At 41.0% G+C, this 15,741-nt stretch overlaps 1 long non-coding RNA gene across 1 annotated transcript; it reads left to right on the forward strand.

Annotated features, from left to right (window-relative positions):
• Window positions 1-11,797: 11,797 nt before the first annotated feature.
• LOC119325177 lies at window positions 11,798-15,292 on the forward strand. The gene is made up of 5 exons (XR_005157371.1): window positions 11,798-12,371; window positions 12,468-12,524; window positions 13,141-14,382; window positions 14,665-14,794; window positions 14,964-15,292. It is a non-coding gene; the product is annotated as an uncharacterized LOC119325177 (long non-coding RNA).
• Window positions 15,293-15,741: the final 449 nt, after the last annotated feature.

Raw genomic sequence — 15,741 nt, forward strand, 5'->3', positions numbered from 1 at the left:
GAAAAGAAACACATAGTCACCTACATTAAACTCATGCTTTTGTATCCTTTTGTCATGCCATCTTTTAACTTTTTATTTAAACTGTTTGGCATTCTCATAGGCTTGAGTTCTCCATTCATCAAGTGAGCTAATGTCAAATAACCTCTTCTCACCGGCAAGTTTGAAATCATAATTGAGCTCTTTAATGGCCCAATATGCCTTATGTTCTAGTTTGAGAGGTAAGTGACATGCTTTTCCATAAACCATTTTATACGGAGACATACCCATAGGATTTTATATGCAGTATTATAAGCCAATCATGCATCATCAAGTTTCTTGGACCAATTCTTTCTAGATCTATTAATAGTCTTTTCCAAAATCAATTTAAGCTCTTTGTTACTCAGTTCTACTTGACCAGTAGACTGTGGGTGATATGGAGATGCAATTCTATGATTAACATCATACTTAGCAAGCATTTTACGAAAAACACCATGAATAAAATGTGAACCACCATCAGTCATTAGATATCTAGGGACTCCAAACCTCGGAAAAATAACTTCTTTAAGCATCTTAATAGAGGTGTTATGATCAGCACTACTAGTTGGAATAGCTTCTACCCACTTAGTAACGTAATCAACAGCAACTAAAATATGTGTAAACCCATTAGAGGAAGGAAACTGTCCCATATAATCAAAGCCCCAAACATCAAATGGTTCAATAACAAGAGAATAATTCATAGGCATTTCTTGACGTCTACTAATATTACCAATTCTTCAACATTCATCACAAGACAAAACAAACTTACGGGCATCTTTGAAGAGGGTAGGCCAATAAAAACTAGATTGCAATACCTGATGTGCAGTTCTATCTCCAACGTGGTGTCCTCCATATGCCTCGGAGTTACACTTGCGTAGGATCTGTTCCTGTTCATCCTCAGGTACACAATGTCTAATAACACCATCTACTCCTTCTTTATAAAGGTGTGGGTCATCCCAGGAGTAGTGTCTTAAATCATAAAAAAAACCTTTTTCTTTTGCTGGTATGTGAAACTAGGTGGTATAAATTTGGCAACAATGTAATTAGCATAATCAGCATACCATGGAGCAGTACAAGAAGCATTTATGACAACTAATTGTTCATCAGGAAAGCTATCATCAATAGGTAGTGGGTTATCAAGAACATTCCCTAAACTATACAAGTTGTCTGCAACGGGGTTCTCAACTCCCTTTCTATCAATAATATGCAAATCAAATTCTTGTAGCAAGAGAACCCATCTAATAAGTCTAGGTTTAGCATCTTTCTTTTCCATAAGGTATTTAATAGCAGCATGATCAGTGTGAACAGTTACTTTGGAATCAGCAATATAAGGTCCGAACTTATCACAAGCAAATACAACTGCTAAAAATACTTTCTCAGTAGTAGCATAATTTCTCTGGGCACTGTCTAGAGTTTTACTAGCATATTGGATAACATTTAATTTCTTATCAACTCTTTGTCCTAGAACAACACCTAGAACATAATCACTAGCATCACACATGATTTCAAAGGGTAAATTCCAATCAGGTGGCTGAACAATAGGTGTAGAAATCAAGGCTTTCTTAAGTATTTCAAATGCTTCTATGCTATCATCATCAAAGACAAAAGGAGCATCTTCTTGTAATATATTAGTCAGAGGCCTAGAAATTTTAGAGAAGTCTTTAATGAACCTCCTATAAGAACCGACATGACCAAGGAAACTTCTTATACCTTTAATGTCTTTAGGACACGACATCTTTTCAATAGCATCAACTTTAGCTTTGTCAACCTCAATACCTCTTTCAGAAATTTTATGCACCAAGACAATACCTTCATTAACCATAAAGTGGCACTTCTCCCAATTCAAGACAAGACTAGTTTCTTCATATCTCTGCAAAACTCGATCAAGGTTGCTCAAGCAATCATCAAAAGAAGATCCATAAACGGAGAAATCATCCATGAAAACCTCAACAATCTTTTCACAAAAGTCAGAGAATATAGCCATCATGCATCTTTGAAAGGTAGCAGGTGCATTACATAAACCAAAAGGCATACTTCTATAAGCAAAGGTACCGAAAGGGCAAGTAAAAGTGGTCTTTTCTTGATCCTCTTTTGACACAGGTATTTGAGAGAAACTAGAGTAACCATCTAGAAAGCAAAAATGTGTATGTCTGGATAATCTTTCTAGCATTTGATCAATAAAATGTAAAGGGTAATGATCGTTTTTAGTAGCTTTATTTAATTTGTGGAAATCAATTACCATCCTATAACCTATAACAATTCTTTGTGGGATCAATTCATCTTTATCATTAGGAACGACAATAATACCTCCCTTCTTAGGGATACAATGGACAGGACTTACCCACTGACTATCAGCAACGGGATAAATTATACCTGCCTCGAGAAGCTTTAGTATTTCTTTTCTTACCACTTCTTTCATCTTAGGATTTAACCGTCGTTGGTGATCAACAACCGGTTTTAGCGTCTTTCTCCAAATTTATCTTATGCTGACATAGAGTGGGACTAATGCCCTTAAGATCATCAAGAGTATATCCTATAGCAGCACGGTGCTTCTTCAGAGTTTTCAATAATTTCTCCTCTTCCTGCTCTGAAAGGTTAGCACTAATAATAACAGGATATATCTTCTTTTCATCAAGATAAGCATATTTAAGAGTATCAGGTAGTGGTTTAAGCTCGAACACGAGATCACCCTTGGGTGGTGGATGATCCCCTAGAATTTCAACAGGCAAGTTGTGTTTCAAAATAGGTCCCTGTTTAAAGAATACTTCATCTATATCCCTTCTTTCATACATAAACATATCATTTTCATGGTCTAGCAAATATTGTTCTAAAGGATCATTAGGAGGCACGGCAATAGAAGGAAGACCAATAATTTCATCCTTACTAGAAAATTCTTTATCATGGGGTTGTCTATGAAATTTAGCAGAATTAAAGAAGGGTCTACCAAATATCACCCAAACCAATAGTAACAATATCCTTTTCGCAATCTATCTTATCATTAACAGTATTCAAGAAGGGTCTACCAAATATGATGGGACAAAAGCTATCTTGTGAGGAACCAAGAACAAGAAAATCAGCAGGATATTTAACTTTCCCACACAAGACATCAACATCTCTAACAGTCCCAACTAGTGAAATAGTATCTCTATTGGCAAGCTTAATTGCAACATCAATTTCTTCTATCTCAGCAGGTGCAATATCATGCATAATTTCTTTCTATAAGGAATGAGGTATTGCACTTGCACTAGCACCCATATCACATAAGCCATGATAACAATGATCTCCTATTTTAACAGAAATAATAGGCATGCCTACAACAGGTCTATGTTTATTCTTAGTATCTGGTCTAGCAATTCTCGCGGCTTCATCACAGAAGTAAATAACATGCCCATCAATATTATCAGCCGAGATCTTTAACCATAGCAATACTAGGTTCAACTTTAATTTCCTCAGGTGGTGTAGGTGCTCTAGTATTACTCTTACGAACCACAGTTGAAGCGTTAGCATGATCCTTTTTCCTAACAGGGAAAGGTGGTTTCTCAATATAGGTAGTACAAACAATAGGATCATCATAAGTGATAGTCTTTTCTTCAACTTTAATAGGTAAACTACTTTTGCTTCAATGGGAGGATTATATTTAAACCACTTCTCCTTAGGGAGGTCAACATGATTAGCAAATGATTCATGGAAAGAAGCTACTATCTCAGAGTCAAGTCCATATTTAGTGCTAAATTCATGAAAAGCATCGGTATCCATAAAAGATTTAACACAATCAAACTTAGGTGTTATACTTGACTCCTTACCTTTTTCGAGATCCCAACCTTCAGAGTTGCGTTTAATTCTTTCCAATAAATCCCATTTGAATTCAATAGTGTTCATCAAAAAGGATCCAGTACAAGAAGTATCGAGCATGGAGCGACTGTTGAGAGAAAGCCGAGCATAGAAATATTGAATAATAATTTCTCTTGAGAGCTGATGACTGGGGCATGAATATAACATTGACTTAAGCCTCCCCCAAGCTTGAGTGATGCTTTCTCCTTTGCGAGGCCAAAAATTATATATATAATTACGATCACGATGAACAAGATGCATAGGATAAAACTTCTGATGAAATTCCAATTTCAATCGGTTGTAGTTCCATGATCCCATATCATCACATAGCCTAAACCATGTCAATGCCTTTCCCTTCAAAGATAAAGGGAAGACCTTCTTATTGATAATATCCTCGGGCATACCTGCAAGCTTAAATAATCCACAAACTTCATCCACATAGATTAGGTGCAAATCGGGATGCAATTTTCCATCTCCTGTAAAAGGATTAGCTAGCAGTCTCTCTACCATACCCGAAGGAATTTCAAAGTAAACATTTTTAGTAGGTTCAGTAGGTTGAGAAGCAACTCTTTGCTCTACTGGTCGGGGCGAAGATACCCCAAACAAGCCCTTCAAGGGATTATGCTCCATAGTAACAAGTGACAATAAATTTCAGCATACTATATAAATTTTTCCTTACCAAGTCCCACTTACCAAGGCGCTTCACTCCCCGGCAACGGAGCCAGAAAAGAGTCTTGATGACCCACAAGTGTAGGGGATCTATCGTAATCCTTTCTATAGGTAAGAGTGTCGAACCCAACGAGGAGCAGAAGGAAATGACAAGCGGTTTTCAGTAAGGTTTTCTCTGCAAGCAATGAAATTGTCGGTAACAGATAGTTTTGTGATAAGGTAATTTGTAGCGGGTAACAAGTAACGTAAGTATAAGGTGCAGCAAGATGGCCCAATCCTTTTTGTACCAAAGGACAAGCCTGGACAAGTTCTTATATAGAGAAAAGCGCTCCCGAGGACACATGGGAATTATCGTCAAGCTAGTTTTCATCACACTCATATGATTCGCGTTCGCTACTTTGATAATTTGGTATATGCGTGGACTAGTGCTTGGGTACTGCCCTTTCTTGGACAAGCATCCCACTTATGATTAACCCCTATTCCAAGCATCCGCAACTACAAAAGAAGTAATAAGGTAAACCTAACCATAGCATGAAACATATGGATCCAAATTAGCCCCTTGCGAAACAACGCATAAACTAGGGTTTAAGCTTCTGTCACTCTAGCAACCCATCATCTACTTATTACTTCCCAATGCCTTCCACTAGGCCCAAACATATGGTGAAGTGTCATGTAGTCGACGTTCACATAACACCACTAGAGGAGAGACAACATACATCTCATCAAAATATCGAACGAATACCAAATTCACATGACTACTTCTAGCAAGACTTCTCCCATGTCATCAGGAACAAACATAACTACTCACAAATCATATTCATGTTCATAATCAGAGGGGTATTAATATGCATATACGATCAAAACATATGATATTCCACCGAATAAACCAACTAGCATCAACTACAAGGGGTAATCAACACTACTAGACACCCACATGTACCAATCTGAGGGTTTGAGACAAAGATCGGATACAAGAGATGAACTAGTGTTTGAGATGAGATGATGCTGATGAAGATGTTGATGGACATTGGCCCCCTCCTGATGAGAGGATCGATGGTGATGACGATCGTGATGATCTCTCCCTCCCGGAGGGGTGTTTCCCCGACAGAACAGCTCCGCCGGAGCCCTAGATTGGTTCCGCCTCGTGGTGCGGTGTCTCCTCCTGAAAGCCTGCATGATTTTTTCCAGGGCAAAAGACTTCATATAGCAGATTATGGGCACCGGAGGGCTACCAGGTGGCCCACGAGGCAGGGGGGCGCGCCTAGAGGGGTAGGGCGCACCCCCACCCTCGTGGACGGTGGGTGGCCCCCCTCTGGTAATTTCTTCGCTTGGTATTTTTTATTAATTCCAAAAATAACTTCCGTGGAGTTTCAGGACTTTTGGAGTTGTGCAGAATAGGTCTCTAATATTTGCTCCTTTTCCAGCCCAGAATTCCAGCTGCCGGCATTCTCCCTCTTCATGTAAACCTTGTAAAATAAGAGAGAATAGGCATAAGTATTGTGACATAATGTGTAATAAAAGCCCATAATGCAATAAATATCAATATAAAATCATGATGCTATAAATATCGATATAAAGGTATAGACTATGAGGACACATTCAGTCCAGTGGTAAGAGTTGCAACCATTCACCTTGTTTTGTGCATTGCTGTGTCCAGGGGCTGGAGTCTCAGACAGCTAGACGTACAGAACGCGTTCCTCCACGGTGTTCTGCAAGAGGAAGTATACATGAAACAACCTCCTGGTTTGAAAACCAACGTGCACCATTGCATGTGTGCAGACTTACCAAAGCATTATATGGATTAAAGCAGGCTCCAAGGGTGTGGTATTCATGTCTCAGTCAAAAGATGCAAACTCCTGGCTTTGTTCCTTCCAAGTCTGACACTTTATTGTTTATTTATAACAAGTGCAATACTCACATCTTCTTTATTATCTATGTTGATGATATTATTGTTACAAGCTCATCTGATGAAGCCATAACAGGATTGTTGAAGGATCTCAGTGCAGAGTTTGCTCTTAAGGATCTTAGAGATTTGCATTATTTCTTAGGGATAGAAGTGAAGAAACATGATGATGGGCTTCATTTATCTCAAGAAAAATATGCAACTGATCTGGTAAGGAAGGCCGACCTACAAGGTTGTAAACCCTCACCAACTCCATTATCCAGTTCAGAAAAATTGTCTCTCACAGAAGGACAAGCCTTGAGTCAAGAAGACAACACCAAATACAGGAGTCTCATAGGTGCACTTCAATAGCTCACCCTTACAAGACCTGATATCTCATTTGCTGTTAATAAAGTCTGTCAGTTCCTTCATGCACCCACTACTGTTCATTTAACTGCTGCTAAACAAATAGTTAGATATGTCAAGAACACTCTGAGCACTGGTCTCAATTTCAGCAAGTCATCATCCACACTTCTTAGTGCTTTCTCAAACTCTGACTGGGCAGGTTGCTTGGATGATAGATGCTCCACTTGGGGATTTGTAGTGTTTTTTGGCCCTAACTTAATTTCGTGGTGTGCAAGGAAACAGGCTACTGCCTCCAGGTCTAGTATTGAGGCAGAGTACAAAGCATTAGCAACTGCTGCAGCTGAGATCATCTGGGTGCAGTATTTATTAAAAGAGGTTGCACTACAAGAAATATGTCAACAAGTGACCTTCTGTCAGTGACCCTGGAAGAATTGGTCATAGATCTATGACCATTTGAGACCAATTGGTCAAAAGCTGTTCGGGGGGCTCCAAACCCTAAACCATTGCGACCATTTTGGTCAGAAAGGTCGTAATTTCCTTACACAAAATGGTCATAAAGCAAACAGTGTTGGTCGGCTGCCTAATTTCTAGTTGTTAACGACCAATATAGATGGTCATAGCCTTGTACATTGTGGTGGGTTGTGATGACTAGGCGCCATCTCACAATTTTTGCCTATGTGTCATGTCCATGTGTCAATTTTTGCCCTAGGTTGTGAAGCAACCTATATTTCTGTTATTCCAAAAATTACCAAAAAATTCTCATAAATTGTTTGAATCATATCTTCATCAAATATGTCAAAAACCTTCCTTGCCTAGTTCAAAAATAACTCAACAATATTCATTTTCCTATTCTGTTCAGAGCAGCACTTTGTGAAGGAAGTGTTATTTATATATTCTTGATTTCCCTAAGAATTTGTGAAGACATTCTTCTTAGTATATGATCATCCTCAGCCAAAACTCACGCCCATTGGCCATGTGCATTTCTCGTACCGCTAATCAAACACTTGGCTGCTAATTCATGTTTGAGCATAGTTCGGTGTCCTCATGAGAATCTTATATTATAATTTTCTTCCTAGCACCTACCTGGGAAGTGCCCAACCCACTAGACATGCCTAGGCCGCCCAGAACGCATGGCAATGCCACAGTCACGCGGTGACCACGCGGCGGGCATGCGAGCTTATGCGCTCTAGAGTTGGGGCCCTCGTCCACCGTCCAAACCTCGATGTCTCGCCATCAAACCATGTATTTCTGATTAAATAGATACTTATTTACCTAGAAATGATTTTTGGAAAAAAATAAAGAGCAAACTATGAGGCACCTGCAGTTCAATTTTGACCCGCTTCCTACTGAATGGGCGGGAATTTGTCTTTTCACCAGAGGTGGATCAAAACTTTTGACACCCAACTATTTTGTCAATTTGCATTAAATACGGCCTAGTATTTTATAAAATTGATTTGGTCCAATTTTGCAACAAATATATGGTAGGTCCTTCACAAAAAGCTCATTTCAGGCACTCGGAAAATGGAAAATGAATTTTCCGTGCAAAGAAAATGAAAACTCCCTTAGGCAACATTGTTTGGAATTCCAAGATTCCCCCTTGTGCACGATATGAGATCATTTGAACAAACTATGACATGAATGTGGCCATCAGATTGATCATTTGACTTGAAAGCCATGAATCTTCATGCATCATAGCACGTTTCTGAGAACACTTTTTAAAATAATTGCCGTATTACAAGTTTATTATTTTTCCTGGAAACTTGGTCACATATAATGACACAATGCAAAGGTTTTCCAATTTTTTGATTTTTTTGAATTTTTTATGCCCGTTTCAAAATGCGGTCAAAACGGCGGGCTTGACCGTTCCTAGCTAGTGGTTGAATCTTGTAATTTTTTTGGTGTTTCTCTGATTAAATAGATACTTATGTACCTAGAAATAATTTTTGGAATAAATAAAGAGCAAACTATAAGGTAGCTGCAGTTCAAATTTGACTCATTTCCAACTAAATTGGTGCAAATTTGTCTTTTTCACCAGAGGTGGATGAAGAATTTTGACACCCAATCATTTTGTAAATTGTGCATGAAATATGGCCTAGTATTTTATAAAATTGATTTTGTCCAATTTTGCAACAAATATATGGTAGGTCCTTCATAAAAAAAACTCATTTCAGGCACTCGAAAAAATGGAAAATGAATGTTTCGTGCAAAGAAAATGAAAACTCCCTTAGGAAACATTGTTTGGAATTCCAAGATGCCCCGTTGTGCATGATATGAGATTATTTGAACAAACTATACCATGAATGTGGCCATAAGATTGATCATTTGGCTTGATAGCCATGAATCTTCACGCATGATAGCTCGTTTCTGAGAACACTTTTTTAAAATAATTTCCGTATTATAAGTTTATTATTTTTCCTGGAAACTTGGTCACATATAATGACACAATGCGAAGGTTTTCCAATGTTTTGATTTTTTTGCATTTTTTATGCCCGTTTCAAAATGCGGTCAAAACGGCGGGCTTGACCGTTCCTAGCTAGTGGTTGAATCTAGGAATGTTTTCGTGTTTCTGTGATTAAATAGGTACTTATGTACCGAGAAATGATTTTTGGAAAAAGTAAAGAGCAAACTATAAGGCAGCTACAGTTCAAATTTGACCCGCTTCCTACTGAATCGGCGGGAATTTGTCTTTTTCACCAGAGGTGGATCAAAACTTTTTACACTCAACCATTTGGTCAATTATGATTGAAATATGTCCTAGTATTTTAGAAAATTGATTTGGTACAATTTTGCAACAAATATATGGTAGGCCCTTCACAAAAAAAAACTTCATTTCGAGCACTCGAAAAATGGAAAATGAATTTTCCATGAAAGAAAATGAAAACTCCCTTAGTCAACAATGTTTGGAATTCCAAGATGCACCCTTGTGCACAATATGAGATCATTTGAACAAACTATGCCATGAATGTGGCCATAAGATTTATCATTTGGCTTGAAAGCCATGAATCTTCACGCATGATAGCTCATTTTTGAGAACCCTTTTTAAAATAATTGTCGTATTACAAGTTTATAATTTTTGCCGGTAACTTGGCCACATATGATGACACAATACGAAGGTTTTCCAATTTTTTGATTTTTTTTTGATTTTTTATGCCCGTTTCAAAATGCCGTTAAAACGGCAGTAATAACTGTTCCTAGCTAGTAATTGAATCTTGGAATTTTTTTGGTGTTTCTCTGATTTAATAGATACTTATGTACCTTAAAATGATTTTTTGAAAAAATAAAGAGGAAACTATGAGGCAGCTGCAGTTCAAATTTGACACGCTTCCAACTGAACCGGCAGAAATTTGTCTTTTTCACGAGAGGTGGATGAAAACTATTGACATCCAACTATTTGGTCAATTGTGCATTAAATATGGCCTAATATTTTAGAAAATTGATTTGGTGCAATTTTGCAACAATTATTTGGTAGGTTCTTCACAAAAAAAACATTTTTGCCACTCAAAAAATGATTAAAAATAGCTAGAATTATGAAAAACGCATACAAATTGGTCCTAATCCATAGAATGTGGTCTAACTCTAGTGAAAGTTTGTGTGGTTCCCTTTTGCAAAATATTTTTTGTAGTTACTTCACAAAATCCCTCTATTTTTAGTATTTAAAAACTATTTTACATCATTGATTTTCTGAACCAATCATAACTCTGCATCGGATCGATGACATCGCGTCCATCCATCCATCCATCCATCTCTCCATCCCACATCCATCCATCCATCTATCTACAAAAAGAAGGAAAAACAAAGAAAAGGAGATACCCCCCACCCGTAGCCCAAACCCTAGCTCAGATCGACCCCTCCCCCGTCGCTCAGGGTGGACACGGTCCGGGCCGGTCCGGTCCCGGACCGAGCCGACGTTTGGACCGGCCGCCGGTGGGCCGGACCGGACCGGACCGACCAGCCATGCGGGCCTGTTTTTAGGGACCGGACCGGCGGGGTCGAAGCCCGGGCCGGACCGAGCGGACCGGCCAAGACCCACCGCCGGGACATGCATAGGTATGGCAACGTGGTGGGCGACCTGCGTGGATGCTATGGCGAGTGGACGACGTGTGTGCGCGTCGGCGGCATCGTGGGCGACATGCCGTAGGAAGTGTGCTTGGTCGAGCCGGCCGGTGCGCTATCGTTAGCGATAATCCTGCGCATGTTTATTAGTTGCATTTTTGTTGTTGCATGCAAGTAATTTATCACGTGCATGAGCCCACAATTTTCTGTGTGCGTGCCTTGCCATGATTAGCGGATGAAATCTAACGTCGAGTTAATCGTGTGACGACGCCGTGATTATCGGATCGAACCATGTTTCTCTCGTTCTTTCTTGTGCACGGTAGCGTGGTGGCGCATGATTATCGGAATGAACACATTTCTCGTTGATCTAGTATTAAGTCGCCAACAAAAGGAACGGGAGCGTGAAGTGAAGGCGCCTTAATTATCGGATCAAATCTCGTTGATCTCGTTCCTTCAATTTTTTGTTGACTGATTAAAAGGAATAAAATGGCAGCGCGTGATCTGATTCCTCTTCTATCTCTTGCCCCTGGGGAAACTTCCTATCCTGTGTGACTCAGATAATAACGGGCGTGACCTGAGTCTTCTTCTGTACTTGACTGAAGAAAAGGAAAAAAATCAAGTCTATCTCAGATAATCACGGGCGTGACCGCGCTTTCTTTCTTTTCTCTGTTCTCCTCTACCTCAGTAGCGGGAGAAGGTTGGCTGGGTGTGCTCGTCCGTAGTGGCTACGCGGATCTCACGGCCAGAGCAGGATGTCGCCGGTGGCTGCGCCGACGAGAAACGGCCTGCAGCTTCGGTCCGCTCGGTCGGACCGGTCAAAGACCGGACCGGACCGTGGAAATTTCGGGCCGAAATTCGGTAACCGGACCGGCCAATTTCTGCAGCGAGCCAGGACCGATCGGTCCGGTCCTGAACGGGCCACGAGTGGGCCGAAAAGCCCGCTCGCGCCGTCCAGCCTGACCCGTCGCCCCCTTCCTCCCTCGTCCCCATCTCCTCACCGTCGCCCCCTTGCCCATCTAGATTCCTCCTCCGCCGCCCCTCCCTTCCACCACCCAGTCGCCCCCTCAGCAGATCAAGCAAGCCGCCCAACCTCACCGGCCTCCTCCGTCAGATCCGACGGGCACATCTTCCTGCAGCCACGAGCGACCACCCCAGCCTCCACTCCACCGCTGACATCCTTTCCCCTCCCTCTCCGTAGATCCTTTTGAGCAGCCACCTCGAGGGCCCTCCTCCTGCTCGACATCCTGCTGCTCCCACATCCTCCCCGCGGCCGCGGTTGATTCCTCGCCCGCCTACTTTTAACCGCGCCCCCATTTTCTGGACGGGACAGCTGGGCTGTGGGCGGGCGCCATGGGCATCGATCTCAACACGGCAGACGAGCCTCGCAAGGCGGCGGCGGTGTCGGTGTGCCGGGACCTGTGGCACGCCTGCGCGGGGCCGGTCGTGGCGCTGCCGCGCCGGGGCAGCGCGGTTGTCTACCTGCCGCAGGCAGGGAGACGTGCCGGTGGCCCTGCCGCCGCACGTGGTGTGCCGCGTGGTGGACGTCGAGCTATGCGTGAGTCTTCCAGAGCACGCCGTGCTGCTTGTGTCATTGCTCGTTTTTCGTCTCTTCCTGGCTGTATTACCGATCTGGTGATTGTCTCTACTGCAGGCGAATCCGGCGACGGACGAGGTCTACGCGTGGCTGGCTCTGGTGGCGGAGGGCGAGGTAAGAACAGATGCTGCTCCATCCAGTCAGTTTGCTGGATTCATGTGTGTGCCCCCATGATTTTTCCATGGGATTTTGGGGGTGTGCGGTGAAATGTGTGGCTGCTTCGGTTGGTGTTCAGGTTTCCGCATGCTGCAATGATGCAGTGTTATTAATAATGCCTACATTTTGTTTACATGTGTAAATAAACTAGGCGTTTTTAGCAATTCCTTAGTACATCATTTATCTACGGAGTACTTCATTTACTGCATGCATCTGAATCCACGGAAGACCTTTCGTCGTGTAATGTATCTTGATTTAGCATGCCTAGGCCTATTAAGCTAACTAAGAATACTTGCTGTAAAAAAATGCTAACTAGGGATGCCAGTTCTATAATCTATCAACTTAAGTCACCAATGTACAGTTCAATTTGAGCAAATGTGATTTTTATTCTCTGAAGTTGATTCTCATGTGTGGTCATACCAACAACACATGCTTAAGACATCAGTGGCTGGACTGTAGATGTTTGAATCAGGAAAAAAATTGTGGGGAAATGGTCCATTTATCCTTTATTGCTTTGTGTTTTCTCTTCTAGAATTAGTGTACTTTACTTATATGTTTATATGTTGAATGGCAGAGGCTCAAGGTGAAGAAGGCCATCGAGAAGGGCATCACTGACGACGCCTGGATCTATGCCGAGAACGCCATCCGCATGCGCGCCGAGCACATGAACTACCTCCCGCCTTGCCCCATACGCCCATGAGTGATATATACTACTTGCCTGCTGTTGTATCATATTGCTTACTTTTTTACATCATATTTATGTACGGTAAATGTCGTCTCATCAACTATGAAGAGAATTGGTGGTGGTTAGGGTGTTCTGGTGCTTATGTAATCTTCTTTTAGGCCTTTCGAGATAGAGTTCTTAAGCTGACAAGTTTAGCAAATGCTGCGGTGATTATAGTTTAGTTTTACACCTGCGTAAAAATGAATGGCTGCTACTGTTTCTAGTTTTAGGTTGGGATGAGATGCATGTTTGCATGCTTGTGCTTGATGTTTATCATCTGGCGCATTAGTATGCAGTTCTCATTGTCAGTTCTTGTTTTCTTGATTCATTTATACTATATGATTCAGGTTTTATACTTTGCCAGTAGGTAGCTCATACTGCTCGCTTGCTTCTACTTTGAATATTGTGGTCTGCATGCTTTAGTCATTGTGCCCTTAGTTCTTTTTTGGTAGGGAGCTATGCTTATCATCAGAAACTGTTCTAGATGTGATGTTCCTGAAACTTATTATGGTATCTGTACTGTCCTTATGTTGCAACACTACAGTTATTATTTCTCATCCTTACGCAGACAAGAAAGCTAACTTTGTTCTAGCCTTCTCATCCAAGAATAGAAATAAATAAAGGTCGACACATCTTTAAAATGACATGTCAAACTTAGTTTTTGAGGCTATGTTGCATTTGTACTTCTTGCTCTGTTAAATTTGAGGCTACATTGCATTTGTAGTTCTTGCTTTGTTAAATCTGAGATTGATGAAAATGGTATATAGAAAGCAAAAAATTGTAGCCACATAATGATGTTGTATGGTACCCCCAACAAGTTATATGCTTAAATCAATTTGATTTTTCCTAATTATAATTATCTTACAGTATCATGATGTTGGCAGGTATATGCGAGTCCGGCAGTGCGGTGGCAGTCCCCGTGGAACGAGCGCTGGACTACTCCCTTGGCCAGGCGTACCTGTGCAAGCACGAATGGATCGAAGACTTACTGTTGGTGTTGCCCGCCAAGTTCTCCAGCCTGTGGTGAACCGAGGCTATCTCAAGTGCTTCGTTGGTTGGGTTGCATTCTTTGTTGCCGGTCTCATGAATGGGGTACATTTCTGAAACTGAACTAGCTTGAGTGCCTATTTTCTTCTTAAGTTGTCATTTTACCAAACATTTGTTGATTGTTGAAATGTTATATTTAGTTCCTGATTAATGATTTTCATCAATAAATTGTTGGTCACACGAGTCAAGCTTGTGCTCATATTTAGCTAGTTTTGGATGTATGTTGATCCAAATGTCCAGAAAAATAGAAGCTAACCATGTCAAAAGTTAGAGCACTCTTGATTGCTATATTAGGGCAGCGCTGACCATGTGTTGTTTTTCTTGAAGGAAGTTATTTTTCTTGAAGGAAGGACAAAGAAGAGGCAACACGTTGGCAGTTGGAGGACCCAGGGATGGATAATATGTGTTGGTCTCGCCATCTACCTGGCCCTTTTGTTGATAAATCCATTGCGCAATGGTAAGATTCCTGGCCCTTTTGTATCTGCATGAATTTGGTCCATCTTAATAGTATGGAATGCCTTTACAACAATATATGTGATCCTTGACTAGTTAGTTTCTAGAATGCTAGTCCATATGGAATCTTTTTTATATCTTTTTTAATGCGAGTCAGCACCAATCCTTGACAGCCTAATCTTGATATGACCGTGGAAGGGATGGAAGTTCATATTGATGTTTGTAATGAAGGTCACAGCCTAATCTTGACTATGGTTCATATGAGTATGGCATATGGTTCATATGACAGGAGCATGTGCCCAGTTTGTGATCGCTATTGACAGGAGCTCCATTCTGAAGAAGATTGAAGACAATTGTGGAGTTGTAAATTACTGTAGCCAACTATCACACTTGTAGAGCTTGTAATATTGTGATTCCAATTGTATTACGTGTTATTGGTAGAGCAAGAGCTCCATACTGATTCTGACTGTTGTTATTTGAAGTATTACATGTGTTTTCTGTCTGTTTGGATTTAAATATTTGTTATTTATTCACTGCCATATAGAAATCTGAAGAACATGACCTTGACATGAGGGACCCACAAAACAGAACCTGACATTTCAGACCCACTTACCATAATCCGAAAAAAAAACAAAGGCCATGGCCCAAAAATAAAAAGACTAAAATGTTGGGCTATGCCCATGTAGTTGACAAAAATTGATATATAAAATATAAATAGCATTACAAAAAAATACACTTCCGTGATGATACGTGTTTGTCACAGTAGGTCGCGTTTTTTGTCATGCATGTACATCCATGACAAATTTATGACAGAATCAAGATAGTCATACCTGTGCTGTCGTAGAAGTGTTCCATGACGAAGTGTCCACTTCCATGACGATAAATCGCGCGTCACAGAAGTGCTTTCGTCAAGGGTGGCTGACACGTGGCATCCACCGTAATGGAACGCCG

The sequence above is a fragment of the Triticum dicoccoides genome, chromosome 6B (genome assembly GCF_002162155.2).
Source record: "Triticum dicoccoides isolate Atlit2015 ecotype Zavitan chromosome 6B, WEW_v2.0, whole genome shotgun sequence".
NCBI classification, from domain to species: Eukaryota; Viridiplantae; Streptophyta; class Magnoliopsida; order Poales; family Poaceae; genus Triticum; species Triticum dicoccoides.